This window comes from Acinonyx jubatus, chromosome C1 (genome assembly GCF_027475565.1).
Source record: "Acinonyx jubatus isolate Ajub_Pintada_27869175 chromosome C1, VMU_Ajub_asm_v1.0, whole genome shotgun sequence".
Lineage (NCBI taxonomy): Eukaryota > Metazoa > Chordata > Mammalia > Carnivora > Felidae > Acinonyx > Acinonyx jubatus.
Genome location: NC_069381.1, coordinates 44,769,843 through 44,787,458, shown reverse-complemented (window position 1 = coordinate 44,787,458; position 17,616 = coordinate 44,769,843). Strand labels below are relative to the sequence as shown.

The 17,616-nt window shown below is 40.6% G+C and overlaps 1 long non-coding RNA gene across 2 annotated transcripts in view; it reads left to right on the top strand.

Moving 5' to 3' along the window:
- Positions 1 to 17,616, top strand: part of LOC106975017 (uncharacterized) — a 240,249-nt gene that overhangs the window by 41,742 nt on the left and 180,891 nt on the right. For both annotated transcript variants that reach the window (XR_008294900.1, XR_008294901.1), the window contains exons 2-3: positions 10,036 to 10,195; positions 12,328 to 12,438. This is a non-coding gene — a long non-coding RNA (uncharacterized LOC106975017). The remainder of the gene's footprint in view (positions 1 to 10,035; positions 10,196 to 12,327; positions 12,439 to 17,616) is intronic.

Here is a 17,616-nt window from a genome sequence, read left to right as displayed (position 1 = left end):
GACAACAGGCTCAAATGGAGTCACTTATGCTGAGCCCTATGTCAGCAAATTGAGACTTAATTACGGTTTTGGCTCTCCTAGAAATGGAGTCTTAAACCAATCTGGAATCACCTGATCAGAATAGTTAGATAATTTGCCTGTTAGACCCCTGCCAGCCTCTAAAGGAAAGTAACTTTACCATAACCAATCTGCTTTTCCTTAGTATAACTTCCTTGTTCCTGCTCTCTTCTGCCTATAAAAGTCTTTCATTTTGTACAGCTCCTTTCTACCTGCTAGATTGGGTGCTGCCTGATTTATGAATCATTGAATAAAGCCAAGGAGATCTTTAAAATTGACTCCCTTAAATTAACAGTAAGAGCAGATCAGCTATTGCATGTTGGGTACCTTGAGGTGTGCAAGTTACTATAAGAAGAAAATTATTTCAGTGCTCCATAGAAAGCAAGGAGGATACCAACTAAATGGTTTAATGCTGCCCCACATAAGTATATATGTCTTTTCTTTGTTATGACATTTTACATTTTTCTCTGGAAGTTAAAAACTCACATTAAATGACTCAAGTTTTTTTAAAAAAAATATTATTGGGAAATACTGAGAAAGCAGCTAGTTTTAGATCTCGTTGTTCACCAAGTCCTCTTCCAAATAATGATGTGTCCAAGTTCTTTCCGTGAAGTGTCTCAGTGTTAATTATGCTTAAAAATCTTTAGAACGCAACATAAATTTAACTACGTTTAAAAAAAGAAAGTCTTAAAGAAATATGCTACCATATATATTTTATCTTGGGATAAATGGGTTTCACATCATTTATGTTTTTTTATACTTTTCATAAATTCTGAATTCCCTAAAATTAGCCTGTAATAGTAATCAGAAAATGTAAATGGAATATTTTTAAATCTCCATATTATATTTTGAATATAATATTTGACCACAATTTTGTAAAAAAAAAAAAATATATATATATATATATATATATATGCCATAGAAACAGTCTGGAAGGAAATACAGTAAACTCTTAACACACATTATCCCTGGATATTAAGACTACATGCCACTTCCTCTATTTTTCTGAATTTAATCACTTCATAAGGTTTTTTTTTTACTTTATAAATGACTTTTTACTTTATCATTTATAAATGATTTATAAATGATTTTTTACGTTAAAGGGAAATATGGATAGGACATGGGTTTTGCTTTGAAAAACTTGCAAAGATATCTGGTGCAAAGTTAATGATTGGAAGTAGATTGTGGTCTTTAAATGTCCAGGCTGAGAAAACATTTCACTAGAAGTCAAAATGCTTTGGAAAAAAATCAGGTTTCCACTTTGAAAAATTTTAGTGAGATAAATTGTCACTTGTCTCGCAAAGATGATTTTAGAGTGGAAAGTGATTCTGCAGCCAGGAACTTGTGCTCTGTGTCTAATTTCTTCTCCACCCTGCAAAGTCTATTTTATATATAAAAACCGTAAGAAACCGAACAATGCAAAAGATGTTTGCTGAACTTCCTTGAAGTGTAAAAGTAAAATGAATCATTATGCTTTAAAATACTGAAACGTCAATTATGTTTTTTGAGAATTTTTATGTAGTAGGTCCTCAATAAAATTTGAAAACCACAAATTATTGTCCTTGGAAGTTTTATACTGGTGAGGATACAGATGTAGCATCTGACAGTTAAGGACAAAATTGACAGCTGTGTAACTATTATCGTATAAATGTTTTCCCTCTTTCCTTTGCCCATTTGAATCCTCTCCTGATTTCAAGACTTGATTTATATGCTACCTCTCTTCAAGGAGGCCCCCATGGCTGCTCTAGCTGAAAGCCTTCACTCCCTCCTATGACATCATTTAGCGTTTCTTTCCCCTAGCTCTCTTTTGAAAATTAATTATTTTTTTATTATACTATATATTTTCTTAAACAGTCCATTAAAATAGCTACGCTCATTTCTATACAAGATTCGAATCCTCTTGTAAAATGACCTTAAGCCTTGGATTACCTTCTTTCTCACTTTTGTCTGTCCTCAGTCTGTCTATTCCTGATCTCCCCAACTATTCATACTGCTGCTGAATTCCCTCTTTATTTTCTCAGCTCTCTTATTCCTTTGCTCAGCCCCATCTTCTTGGCCACTACCTAGGCTGTTCTCCTTAACAATACTGGGTGGCTTCCTTGGCTACTACTCTGAGAATTTTTGAACTTCTGACCGTGTTTAGCTCCATTACCACTCAGTCCACTTTTGTGCTTGGGTGGGACTAAGGGTAATAGACCTTGGCTATGCCAGGACACTGCGAGCCCTGTGAGGTATGAGTCTGTGTTCTATCTCACACACACACACACACACACACACACACACACACACACACACGGTATCGAAAAGACATCTGCACCTCTCATGTTTATTGCAGCATTATTCACAATAGCCAAGATATGCCAACAATCTAAGTATCCACTGGCGGATGAATGGATGAAGTCAATGTGATATACGTATACAATGGAATATTACTCAGCCATAAAAAAGAAGGACACCCTGCCATTTGTGACAACATGGATGAATTTGAAGGGCATTATGCTAAGTAAAATAAGTCAGAGAAAGTCACCTACTGCATGATCTCACTTACACGTAGAACCTAAAAACCCCTGAACTCATAGAAACAGAGGACGGATGGGTGGTTGCCAGAGACAGGGTTTGGGGAAATGGGTGAAGGTTGTCAGAAGGTGCAAACCTCCAGATGCAAAATAAATAAGCCCTGCAGACATAATGTACAGCACGGTGACTGCAGTTAACAATACCGTGTCGTATATTTGAGAGTTGCTAAGTAGATCTTAAAAGTTCTCATCACGAGAAAAAAAATTATAACTATGGGAGGTGGTGGATTGTCACGAAACTTCAGTTTAGTTTAAGGAAGCCTCGGTTTCCTCATCTGCATGGGAAATAAGATCCTCCACATTTGAGTGTAATAAGGATTAAATAAAATCATGTGCATCTAATACAGTACCTACCATGTGGTACGTACCTACTTTCTGCCAGTTCCTTTTCTCTGTTCCTTTGGGATTATATATAGCTCTGCTTTCCAAATTTTGGAAAGCATGCTTATGTTAATAAGCATGCTTGAAATAAAGATTCTGCGGCAAATAATTTTGGGGAACGTGGCGGTTATATGTTAATTTTGAAGGATTTCTCCTTGGAATATCTCTAGTGAAATGTGCCAGCCAAATTTTCCCAAATATATTTGACAGCAGATGTCTGCTTTTCATGAGATGTTTATAAAATCTTGGATTAGGGGATCACGTTGCCAATTTAGCTCCTCTTTATGCAGACCTCAAAATAAAGCCTCTATTTTATTGCCTGATATCCTAAGATAAATTGTTTTTTAAAAAACTGTATTTTTGCAACTGTATACCCGTATAAATCAAGATTTCTCAATACTGTGAAACCAAAACAAAATAGGAAATTGAATTGGATGCTGAAGATGAAATAAGATGACAGCTTGGGAATCGTAAAATGTAACTTCAGACTTCGTGTGTTTGGGAAAACATCCTTATTGTTCTCAGTTAATGACTTCATCCAAGTTTAGTTGCACATTCGAACATAAACTGTATGAAAATCGTCACATTTTAAAAAATGGAATTAAAATTCCACCTCCAGGATAGAGTAGTGTTCTGCTGCAAATAGCAGAACTCTAACAAATGTCTAAAACAGGAACCAAAATCTTTGGAGACTGAACAAAAGCAGCACATTTTAGCAGAGAATTGAAGCTTGAGATGAGGGAACCACATGGGAGGCATTCCTTGTTATTTGTGGCTGTATTTTGAAGGTACCCACAATCATGTATAGGTGGCACCAAGTGACAAAGATTCTGATAGAAATCCCTGCCGTTGTTTTGACCAGATGAACCAGTTGAAAGGATTTAATAAAATTCAACATTCATTCGTAGTAAAAACTCAGAAAACTAGGAATGGGAAGAATCATCATTGACTTGATAAAGAGCATCTTCAAAAACCTGCACCTAAGATCATAATTAAGATTGAATGCCTTGTCCCTAAAATCAAGAACAGGACAACAATGTCCACTCTTACTGGATTTATTCAACATTGTATTTGAGGTTCTGGCCAGGACAATTAGGCAAGAAAATGAAGATTGGTAATAATATAGGATAGATATATATAGATTAATGGAATAGAACCGAGGGTGCAGAAATAAACTCTTGAATTTATGGTCAATTGAATTTTGAGAAGAGTGCCAAAACCATTCAATGGGGAAAGGAGAGTTAATTCCCCAAGTGGGACAACTGGATAGCTACATGTAAAAGAATGGAGTTGGACACCTTCTTCATACTATATACAAAAATTAACTCAAAATGGATCATAGACCTAAAAACAAGCACTAAAACTACAAAACGCTTAGATGAAAATATAGAAATAAAGCTTCATGACATTGATTGGACAAATTGTAGGGAGAATTTCAATGTTTTCCTTACTAAGTTTACTCAGGAATTATTTACATACATTACCCTGCGTCTCTTTAAACTTTGTCATCTAATGAATGCCGAAAATTGTATAAACCTATGAAACCACAACCATGAAGATACGGAACATTTTCATCATCCCCCAGAGATTCCTCATTCTTCTCTGCTGTTCATCCCTTCTTCTACCCCTCCACCGTAGGCACCCATTGATACTATTTTTGTCCCTATGGATTGATTTGAAATTTATATAAATGGAATCATACAATATGCATTCTATTGTGTCTGTAGTTTCATTCACTTAGCATATTGTTTTTGAGATTCACCCATGTCGTTTTGTATATCAGCAATTCACTCCTTTTTAATTACTTGAGTAAAGGAGCACCTGCGTGGCTCAGTCTGTTAAGTGTCTGACTTCAGCTCAGGTCATGATCTTGCAGTTGGTAAGTTTGAGCCCCACATCGGCCTGGAGCCTGCTTCAGAGTCAGTGTCTCCCTCTCTCTGTCCCTCCCCCTCGTGCACTCGTTGTCTCTCAAAAATAAATAAACATTAAAAAATTTTTTTTAATTACTTGAGTAAATACTTAGGAGTGGAATGGCTGGAGATTATGGAAGGTGTTAAACATTTTAGGAAACTGCTCAATACTTTAACAAGGTAGAATTATTATTTTGCATTTCCACTCGCAATGTTAGAGAATTCTCCTTTCTCATCTCCCCACCACCACTTGACATTGGCAGTCTATAACCGTAGCCATTCAGATTCATGAGGAGTGGCATCTCACTGTGTTTTTAATTTACGTTTCCCTGGTGACTAATAACGATGTTGAGTATCTTTTCATGCAGGTAATGTTAATTCTTCTTTCTCTGTGAAATGTCTGTTCAGATCTTCTGCTGATATTTTATTGCATTAGTTTGCTTCCATATCAAAGTGCCACAGACTGGGTGGCTTCAGCAACAACAACATTTTTTTTTTCCCCTCACAGTTCTAGGGGCTAGAAGTCCAAGATCAAGTTGTTGGTAAGGTTGTTTCTCCTCAGGCCTCTCTTCCTGGCTTGTAGAGGAGCATCCTTTTCCAGTGTCTTTGCTTGGTTGGTCCTCTGTGTTTTTATCTGCTCTTCTTACAAAGAGTTTAGGAATTCAACATAGCAATTTGGGGAGGGGGACACAGTTCATCTCATAAGGGTCCTCTCTTTGACCCTCCCCCTGAATTCATGTTCTTTTTGCAGGCAAAATAAATTCTCCAAAAGTGTGATGGCTGTGGATTACTTGCATATAAAGCGGACTGCTGTCAGAGAAAAGGAGACTGACAAAGTTTTTGATATAATTCTGCTGCCAATTGAAACACAACAAAAAGCAGGCAAAAATAACCCCAAACAACAACAACAACAACAACAATAAACTTGCCTGTGTTAAAAGGGATTCTGACTATCTGAACTTAAAATAATCCCTGAGATCGCCAAGTTCTTTGGGGCAGACAGTAGACTGATAAAAACAGCTTAGGCTCCTTGCGCCCTCACCAACTTCAGAACATATTGCCCAACACCTACTTCAGATGTGGCCCAAAAGAATAACGGAAAGGGAATGATCGGCAGGGGTCCGAGCTAAGGACAATGGAGAACAAAGTACAAGGGATCTACTTCTCAGGTGTGGAGTCAGGTTATAGTTTAGGCACATTCCCCACTCGTAAGCAGGGACCTTCAAGACTTCTGCCCAGTAGGATTTCAGATTTGCTATGGGACACTGTCTGCCCTGTGTCTCCTGTAATTTCCCTTTCTAAATGGGATTGTGTATTGTGGTTTGTCTATCCTATTGTATATTGGGTGTGTGGAGGATAGATAATTTGTCTTTATAGTACAGAGGTCTGTGGATCAAGAGAAGCCACATCTGGACCTAATAAAGACACCATGTTTCACCTCTGATGAAGAGATCGCTGCACATTATCCAGTGTTATGGGCTGACCTGTGTCCTTTTAAAAGTCGTATGTTGAGATCCTAACCCCCAGTACCTCAGAATGTGACTGTATTTGGAGATGAGATCTTTAAAGGGGTAATTAAGGCAAAATGCGATCGTATAGATAGGCCCTAATCCAGGATGACTGGCATCCTTGTAAGAAGAGATTAGGACACAGACTGGCAAAAGGGGAGCCCATGTGATGACACAGGGAGAAGACTGCCATCAACAAGCCAAAGAGAGAGGCCTTGGGAGAAACTCACCCTACCATCACCTTGATCTGGACTTGTAGCCTCCAGAGCTGTGCAAAAAATACATTTCTATGGTTCACACCATGTAGTCTCTGTTGTTTGTTATGGTCGCCCTAACTAACTAGGCACGTCCAGATGCACTGAACTTTGCTTGCTGCAGTGTTTAGACAGACTTTTGGGGTGACCCTTTGAAAAAGTGTGTGTGTGTGTGTGTGTGTGTGTATGTGTGTGTGTGTGTGTGTGTACACAAAGAAGAGGAAAATAAAATTTTGGGCAGGCATGTTAGTCATTGGGGCTATTTATTGATATTTCTGGTGCTTCTCTGTATTCATCATCTTTTTCTACGTTATACTGGTAACAAAATGGCCCCACACTGTCAGTGGTTTACAGCCACCATTTATTTCTCGGGTATGTTACCTGTGGGCTATAGGTAGAACGTGGCTCCACTCCAGGCATCGTCCTCATTCCAGAACTCATGCTGCAGGAACAGCTCCTATTTGGGACGCGTCATTCTTGTGACAAAGAGAAAACAGCAACAACAAAAACATGCGGGTGGCTGTAAATCTTGTGCTCCAATGGGACACGTATGACTGCCGCTTCTGTTTCATTGGCTAAGCCTTGTATCAAGGAAGGGGGGGAAGAACACTTGACCTGCGGTCAGATGACAGTGGGTGGGGATGTGTAATCCTTTTACAGGAGGGGGGCATGTAATTGGTACCAGCAGTACAATCCAAGCACACAGCTTAATCTCACATCAAACCCTTTGAAGTTTACTGCTTACGCAAATTAGATGTGAGTGAATGCTGTGGGTGTCGCTTCCAGGAAGAAACCTTTAAAGACCATTGCATGACTCAGCACTTCCCTTTCTCCCGGTTATGGGGGGAAAGTCAGGGGATGCTCAGTTTACTTGGACCCGTGATGGAAAGGGTGGAGCAGAGAGCTCTGGGCCAGCTCCTGATAGCCATGCAGTGTGAGTAAGAAATTCGTCTTTGTTTCCTTCAGCTACTGAGCTTTTAGCATTGTTGTCACAGCACAAAATAACTCATTCATTCTGACAAAGGTACTGAAAGAAGTTTGGAAGAGGCGGCCTTTAAAATGCGTGGTGTGCATAGTAGGTGCTTCGCAATATACGACAATGTATCTCTCATGTTCGTTTTATAACTACAGCTGCTCTCCTTTCTGCAAGTGACCCTGGAGGTTGTGCTCATCACTTCCTTCTTGGTGCTACCTTTAAGGTAGATGATACCTGAGGAGGTTGTTTGCTTATGCGGCTTTTGGGGGGAACTTCCCCTTTTCTTTCCCTTTGAGTGGTTGCCGGAGCAGATCCATGTAATACAGTGTTATTGGAATGAGAGGGGTACACAAAAGTGGGGCCGGTGCTTCCCTACCAGGGAATTCCTTCTGGAGCCAAGAGAGATGAATAAGGTTGTCTGTGTGGGTGCTTGGACTGTACAGGTCAAACTTGGGCCTTGCTGTGGGCCAGCGTTCACCTTAGTTGTAGTGGGGTCGTCTGCAGTACAGGACTCTGTAGTTCCAGGGAGAACAGAGTTGATGCACGACAGGGATAGAACAAGAAAGTCAGAAGTATTTGGTTGCTGAATTCACTTTTGCGTCACATCTGGAGTGGCCAAAGGTGTATACCAGGCATCCGCGAGGTATGAACCATAGGCCAAATCTGGCCTGCTGCTTGTTTTTGTAAATAAAGTTTTATTGGAACACAGCCGAGCCCGTTCATTTACCTATGGCTGTTTTTGTGTTATAGTGGCAGAGTTGAGTAGTGGCAATAGAGACTTTATAGCTTGTAAAGCCTAAGATATTTACTCTCTGTCCCTCTGCAGAAAAAGTTTGCTGACCTTTGGTATGTATCATCTCATCCTTTAAGAAATATGTATTTTCAGGAGTGCCTGGGTGGCTTAGGCAGTTAAGCATCTGACTTGGGCTCAGGTCATGATCTCACAGCTCGTGGGTTCGAGCCCCGCATCGGGCTCTGTGCTGACAGCTCGGAGCCTGGAGCCTGCTTCCTATTCTGTGTCTCCCTCTCTCTCTCCACCCCCCTCAAAAATAAATAAACATTTTTAAAAAATTTAAAAAGAGAAATATGTATTTTCAAAATTTATATGTGAGATATATAAATTCATAAATTAACATCTCATACGTAAGTGCAAACAACATATATTCATAAATCAATGCAATTTTCCTGCGTGGCAGTGCAGAGTCAAAAAGATTAGCACATCGGCTATATCTCAATTAAACAAAAAAGATTGGAAAGCACTGCTACGGGTGACATTGAGTCCCCCAAAATATTCGATCAAGGCAATGACATAACCAGATCAGCAGGACAGCTCTAGTGTCAACTTCATTGCTTGTGCAGAAGCAGCAGGCACATTAATAAACCTGATCATGAGCGTTTTGCAATTCATAACCCGAAACCCCAATAACAACCAAATCCTAAAACTGGGTGGAAGAATGACAGAAGGGACAGAGGGGAGGGGATGCATGCGTGTGACTCCAGTGTGGCCTTTCACCTGCAGATGACAGACTCCAGGTTTGGGGAACAGATTGTTTGGCTACAAGAAACCATCAATAATGATTTCCGTGATCATCTCATCTTGGCCCAGACTCCATTCCAACCAAGTTATTAATACACACATTATTCTTCTTAAAGAAATAGAGAAATGCATTCCAGATTGCCGAAGGAAGGAATTCCCCATGATTTATACTGAAATGTTCCTAGAACTTTTTTTCGCCCCAAACATCCATCTTTGAGAAATACTAAAGGCAAATATTTCATGAATCCAGAGGTGCTTCTGGTCAGCATCTGGAGATGATCTTGAGAACACAAATCTGTTATCATTTTTCACCATGGGCCTCAGCTGTCAGAACATGTAATACACATAACCAGCCAGAGGGCTGGAGGGAAGCAAAAAGTGTTCAGTTAACCACTGTAGCAGGAGGCAACAGAAATGAGGGTGTATTTGCCCATACTTCCCCCATATCCACATTTTGTGTCTCTGTTGTATCCCTTTTCCTAACAACTGTTTCCTAACAAAGGTCTAGGTAAAGACCTTGCAGTGGCTGATACTTTTCAAGGGCATAATGTCTTATCACATGGTCACACGGAGGGACAAGGTGGTGCGGTAGAGGAAATGTAGGCTACGGAGCCATCAGATCTGAGTTTGAGTCTTGGTTTTGCCACTTAATACCAGAGTGACCTTCAAGTTTCTTAACCTTGCTGAATCCTGTTTCCACGTCAGTAAAATGGGCTTGTCTATAAAGTGATAACATAGGTGAAATTATTGGCACAGCTTTTGGCATAGCCTAAACAATTAGAGGTTGTAATTTTTATTTCAAAGCCACGTTCACGTTCCCACTATCCATTCACCAGGTGGTTCAATGAACGAGACAGAAAATATCAATTATTGATGAGAATATGGAGCACTTGGAGTTCTTATACACTGCTAGCTGGAGTGCCAAATGAGTACAAGCTACTCTGCCAGTACCCTGCAAGCTGAACCTAATCAACGAGTTGGCAAGTCTACTCCTAGGTATGTGCCCAGAGTAAATGCTCTCAGATGTTCAGCAAAAACACCAACCGGAATGTTCAAAGCAGCACTATTTATAATAGCATCCAATTGGAAACTGCTCAAATGCCCATCGCTAGAATAGCCCAGAGCTCAGCAAAACTTTTCTGTGAAAGGCCAGGGCATCAATATTCGGACTCCGCAGGCCAAGAGGCAAAAATCACCTTATAATTATTTCATTTCTTTTTGGAGTGCCCCCAAAACAGTGCAAAGCAGTAAAGTGATGATAAGGTCTCTGTTGCAACTGCCTACCTGTATTGGTAGTGGGAAAGCAGCCCTAGCTTTTAGGTAAAAGACTGAGCATGGTTTGTCCCAATAAAATGTTATCTATGGACAAAAATTTAAATTTCATGTGGTTTTTATGTGTCATGCAGTATTATTCTTTGTATTTATTATTTCTTTTCTCTTTTTTTGCATTTTTAGGACACTCATTTTTAAAAATTTTTTTTATTGAGGTGTGATTAACATAGAAGGTTATATTACAGTTTATTCTCTGTACCTAAGTTTTTTTGTTATTTGTTCATTTGTTTTGGTCTTCAGATTCCACTATAAGTGAAATCATATGGTGTTTGTCTTTCTGTGTCTGACTTATCTCACTGAGCATAACGCCCTGTAGGTACATCCATGTTGTCACACATGGTATGATCTCATTCTTTTTTATGGCTGAGTAATATTCCAGTGTGTGTGTGTGTGTGTGTGTGTGTGTGTGTGTGCACGTGTGTGTGCCCGTCCATGGGTGTGCGTGACACATCTTCTTTATCCATTCATCGATTATGGATACTTGGGTTGCTTCCATATCTTGGCTGTTGTAAATAATGCTACTGATTTTTTTTTAAGCCTTCAAAAATGCACAAATCATTCTTACCGTGCAGGCTGTATAGAAATAGGAGGTGGGCCAAATTTGAATGTAGGTTGCCAACCTCTGGTACAGTGGATAAATAAATTATATAGTCACACAGTGGAATAGACGACGGGTAGACGCAACAGTATGGATGAATGTCATGAACATAAGATCAAACGAAATAAACCAGTTGCAGAAAGTATAAGATTACATTTATATAAATTACAAAAGCAGGTGAAATGGACGTATGGTCGTGTAAGTCCGCATGGTGTTCACTCTGTGAGGGCTGGTGACAGAGAGTTGGAACAAAGGAAATTTGGGGGTGAATAGTAATGGCTGCTTCTTCATTGGGCTTATTCAGTGTGTAAAATTCCACTAGCCACACACTTCTGTTGCACTTTTCCGTATGTAGATTATACTTTAACACTGAAAAAGACCCAATAAGTGCTCTTTCTTTATTTCAGGCCTTCTTTACCTCATACCTAACCAATTTATAGATTTCTAGGTGTTCTCCTCCACTTTAGTTACCTTGCTTATTACTCCGGAGAATCTGAAACACCCATTTATCCTTTGGGATAGTGGAAAGAACAGCCGAGGTATAGACAAGAGCCCTGTACTTAGAAATGAAGAGCAGAATTTAACTCCACTGTGTACTTATTGTGCAACTAGGGGAAAAGCACTCAATCTTTTTGAATTTTATTTTGTCATCTGGTAAATGGGAAAATAATTCTTTTTCTGTGCATTTGGAGTAAAGACTATCCTTGATAATGAGGAACTGCTCTGTTTTAGCTCTATACTTCTGTATAAACTATCACTGCCTGTGGCATTCATAACCACCCACAATGATCAAGTTTAACCACATCCGTCTTCTTCCTTCTCTGCCTCCTAGTTTTCCTCTTGGGGAGACAGTATGCATAATGGTGAGGCACATAGACTCTCAGTTCAAACTGTGACTCTGTCACTTGTCTCACAGCTTCTCCGTGCCTCATTGGTAAATGAGCCTCGTTGGTAAAATATCTACGTCATACTGTTCCTCTAGAGGTTGTGGCAGTCAGCCTCCAAGACAGTCTAGTCTGGGTGTCCCCTGTCTCCTGTGTCCATGCCCTGGTGGAAGGCTCTTCTACACTATAGGAGGGTTGGGCTGTGTGGCCATAACATATGGCATAAAGGAAGGCGTTGCAGTTCTGAAATTGAATTATGAAAGACTATGGCTTCTATCTTCGGTGACCTCTCTGTCTTGGATCATTCACTTCAGGGGAAGCCTGCTGCCAGGTCACGTAGCCCCGTGGAGACGCCTGCATGGTGAGGAACTGAGGCCTGCCCAAAACCACAGGAATGATCTTGGATGTGAATCTTCCAGCCCCAGGTAAGTTTGGAAATGACTGCAACCCTGGCTCTCAGCTTCTCTGCAACCTCCTGAAAGACCCTGAGTCGAAATGATCCAGCAACCTGCTCCCAGATGCTTGAGCCTCAGAAACTGATAGTCCATGCCCTTAAAACAGTGAACAGTGCCAGATGCATGCGAAGCATGCAATAAATATTGACTGTCTTTGTCATCTGCTTCCTTAAAACTGGCGCTTCCACATCTATAAAGCTCATTGCTGATGTCCGTGTTTTGTGCTTTGGAACAGTCGGTGCCGATGGATCGAGCACGGACAGTTTACCTTCCTTTCTGTGGCCCCTTTAAATGCCAAACATTAGTAGGCGGTATCTGTCTGAAGAGCAGCAACAGTGTGGCCGGGGTCCCTATGGGCACAGTTCCCCGCCCAGCTCTTTTTCTCAAGGGATCATTCCAGGCTTTGTCTCTTAAAGCCTCAGTGCTGCCCTCTGGTCTTTGTGGCACACCCTATCTTCAGGTCTCTTTCTTGCTTTCTCAGTCTCCTCAGATGTGTTGATGATTCAGATTCTCCTTCTTTAGAATGTGGACTTTTGTTCCCGTTTTTGCCATAGTCTCCATAGTTGCAGGGCAACCATTGAGTTGACTGGTGTTTCTAGAAGCAGAGGCGGAGATGGGGTTAGGGGTGTAAAAGCTTTACTGAGGGCTGTGTCTGTGAGAGGTAATAGGAAGAGAAGCGGGGTTGGGTAGGGAAAGCCTCAGACTGTGATGTAGACGTGACACCCGGGAAAGGAAAGAAGGGAAGAAACAAGACCAGGCTGGGAGAGCTGCAGATCCAGATCGGAAAAGTCACAGATCCAATGCGAGCTGCAGGGCAAAGAGCCTGAAAGAGGAGTCCCAGTCCAGGCTGACATGGCCAGGCCCTGGTGCCTTTGCCATGCTCAGCCAGCAGTGAGGGCTCCCTGGAAATGATAGGACTTCAGCTTAAAAGCTAAGATGAATCCTAAAGGCGCTAATGACTGGAGCCTGTCGGCTCACTGCTCCTGACAGCTGAATGGCAGGTTCTTTCTTGAAGGGAAGTCCGAGAGGTGCACTTGCACGGCTGCTGTAGCCATCTTCATTCCCATGGGCCAGGCCTGGCTTCCTGGATCCCCATCCTGTGTCAAACACCTGAGCCTCCAGATTGCTTGGAAAGGAGATCAACTGGCCCTGAATACAGTGTCAATATGAGAAAAAACAAGGGGCTCATAGGAGTGAGGTGAGAATTAATGATCTCTTGGGCAACATAAAAGGACCCACTGGGGTTTGGTAGAAATCAATTGTCGTTTTCACGGAGCATATACTAAAAGCTCTGTACTGTGTAAGTATTTCCTGTAGGAAACCCCAAACTATAGAATCATAAAGTTGGAAGGTACTTGAATACCCAGGTAATTCTCCCTTTCACGAGCAAGAATTCCTTGTAGAGCATTCCATATAGGTTCAATAGCCTCTTGCATATGTCCAGTGATGGTGAGCTTATCTCTTTAGTCATCTCTTTTGTTGCTGAACTGCTCTCGTTGGTAGAATCTTCCCTCTTCTGTAGAATTCCGAATGCTCCCGCCATCTTTAAGTTTTGAAGTCACTTTAATAAGACTACCTCCTCTCTCCTTTATTAATCCTTTAGATATTTGAAGACAGTTGTCATTGTTTCTGAAATACCATGAGAGAAAAGAAGCTACTGGAGCCTCTGATTCCCCAGCTGTAAAACAATGGGGTCCGACTGTTCTCGATCACTAGGGCTTCGTTATGACCTAAAAGTCTATGAAGCCATGAAAACTTCATGGAACAATTCTCAAATAAAAGAGAAATCCACATAAATTAAAAGATGATGTGCTCTCTCTGAAGTGTTTGTTGTACATTTCCTCTGGAGTACGTTGGGACTCAGGAATAGTGGGACCATCCGTTGAGCCATTGCTCATTTATGTTGAAATAAAACAGGCTCTGGCTAATTAGAAGCATGCTTCTCAAGATGAAACAATACAAGCTTTCCAACATTTCCCCACCATTAGCAATTCCTGATGTTGACTGGGCATGTTAATATAACCCCCACTCTACATCGGGAAAAAAAAATAAAGCAGGCATGATGATTCACAGCACAAGAAAGAATTCTTTATACTTACACTCAGCCAGCTCACACGAATGCACTAGGCACTCACTGTGCACTGGTATCTGTGGTAAGTTTCTGCACATATATTATATTATTTTTTTCTGCACGTAAATTATTTTATTTTATCCTCACAAGAATATAATGAGGTAGATTTTTATCAATTCCACATTCCCAGATGAAAAAAATCTGAGCCTCAGAGTAATCAAGTGACTTGTTCAAGGTTGCCTAGATGGTAAGTGGATGAAGTAGGACCGTCGGGCGTGAAGTCGAGTGCTCTGCCCACTCTCCCAGCTACAGGGAAACTTCTTGATAAAAGACCATGCCTGTGTAGGTGGAATATGCAGCTGTTTTAATGTCGGTTGCCCCAGAGGCATACCCTGAAATTAGGGTTTAGGTGAAAGTGGTTTATTATCAGAGGATAAAGAGATACCAAAAGAGGATGGTAAAGGGAGTCAGAGAAGAAAAGGCAGCCAGTCAATTGTGCATTATCGAACCAGCTATCACCGTGGGCTGGTGGAACTAAACTCTGCTGGGGAAATTCTGAGAGCCCTTGTAGGATACAGGACACAGAGTTAACCCTCCCAAGGGGGGAGGGCCTGGAGTTTTTATAAACCAGCTCTGTCAGTCATTGGTTGAGGTCTTCTCCTAGCAGATAGTAGTTTCTTGGCACTGACTACCTGCCAAGCAGGTAGACAGAACATGCTTTAGAAGCCTGAGAAAGACCTCAAGCGGAGAAATTTGGGAGCTGGCAATTAGAGGTTGGGTTAGAGTACACTGAAGTAACGGGCAAGAGGATATGGCAGAGCCCTGATAGCACGTGGTATAACAAATAAGTGCCAATACTTCGTAATCTGTCAGTAAAGATATCTTGACCACCTACTGTGTGGAATAGCACAAGGGTGAACCACAGATATGGACCTGCTTTCATGTGGCTTGGCATCCGAGGAGGAAGGCAGAAATAAGTTATTCTAAATAAATATAAAATAATTAAAGTGTGCTAACTCTTGGGCAGGAGAAGCTATAAGCCCCGCTTTAGCGAAGTCTTACTACAAAAAAACCAAAAATATTAAAAGAACCCACAAAACACCTCCCTCATTCAGGGTTACTCTTTGTCTCCTTTTACCTCTGACCCTATTTCTTTTCTCCTTATTCAAGCCAAATTCCCTAAAACAGTGTGTTTAGAGTCTGTCTTCTCCCGTGAACTATGAGATCCTCTGGGGACAGACCATTTTTAAAAAAATTTTTAATTGTATTATGTAGTATTCAATGTATAAAAAAGAATATATGGACTTGGGCACCAGCCAAGATGGAGTAAGTTCACTCTAGCCTCTCTTTTTCACTGATTACAGCTAATAACTTGTGACAGATTAAAAAAACAGGATTTAAAGACTCTGAACATTAACAACAGCAGGCAGATTGGGAGGGAGGTCCATTGTTGACTAATGACCTATAATTGGGGTGTGGTTAGGGTTTTTCCCTCTTATCTCTCCCAGTTTTGACCTAAAGGTAGGTCAGAGTTCCATACTGCAGAGTAGGGACTTATACCAAAATTCTGAAAAAATTCCCCTGTGTTATAACCAAAGGACTGAGAGTAGGGGCCTCCTATGAGCTGGAGAGTATAGAAGAATAGTCCTACTTTTTTTTTTTTTTTTGGCTTTTTTCTTTCATCCTTGTTCTTCCCTGAGGCAGGCTCCATTTGGGCAGCTGCATGATAGCAGTGGTGGTCATGGTGTGGACATCTGAGTCCCCTTGTCTTTCTGGCCAAATAAACTGGAAGAAGGACCCCCCTGGCCCAAAGAACATAGAGGAAATCCTGCTTCTTTCCCTCCTCTTTTCTCAAAGCACCTTGTCATAAGGGTAGGCCCATCTCTATAGAACTTCTCAATAGCACAAGGAGAACCCTGATTTTCTAGCCAGAGGACTCAGAAAGGGAGTCCTCTGGTTTCCATGGAAACCAAAGAGTGTGTAGGAGATCTTGGAAGGAAGAGTTCTGGAAAAGGGGATCCCTGAGTCTGTGTATAAACTGACACAAATCGCTAACTCACCCCTGAGATGCAATGAAACAGCAAAGCCTTTGAAAACAGAACTGATGTTGAAACAACCACCCACGGATGGTGCGACCTGATTCCCTCCTAAAACAACAAATTGACATTCATTAGAGGATTTTAGCAAGACCTAGAACCTCACCACAAAATACCCAAAATGTCTAGGACTTAATAAAAAATTACTTCACATATAAAGGACCAAGAAACTCTGGCCCACTTTTAAGGGAAAAGACAATAGTCACCAACCCAGAGATAACCCTGATATTGGAATTATTAAACAGAGAATTTAAGGCACCTGATGAGAGCTGTTCTCTATGAGGTAAAAGTGAATACTTTGGAAATAAGTGGTAAGGTAGAAGCTTTTAACAGACAAAATAGAAATGATAATTGAGAAGCAGATCAAACTGAAATGCTCAGTAACTGAATTACATTATTCACTGTATAGTCTCAATTTCACAATGGAAGGAACAGAGGAAAGAGGGAAAAGGTAGAAAAAAATTAAGAGTCTCAGGAACATTTTGGAGACAAAGAATATGTATAATATAGTTAGAAGCAAAACAATAAAATGAATACCTAAGCACCCACAACCAACTTTAAGAACTAGAATGGTATCAATTCTAGAATTCTAGTATTCTCTTCTTATCGTTCCTTTATTTCCATTCTTCCATCACATATGTATATATTCTCTAAATAATTTATTTCAAAATCATTTTTGTTATATCAAAGAGTTTAATGATTTGAAACTTGCTTTACAGGGTGATGTCTAAGATTCATTGGTGTCATAATCTGTAGCAATGGTTAATTTTCATTCTTCTGTAATATGTGTGTAACTGCCACAGTTTACGTGCCCTTTTCCTATAGATTAGAATTGTGTTACTCATTTACTCATTTATTTATTTTTCCATTACAAGCGTGGCTGCGATGATTATTCTTCTGCCTGTTTTCTGGTACCCATTTACATCTCTAGGAGTGGAACTACTTCTGGACCATAGGCTATGCGGATATTTGATTTTATAA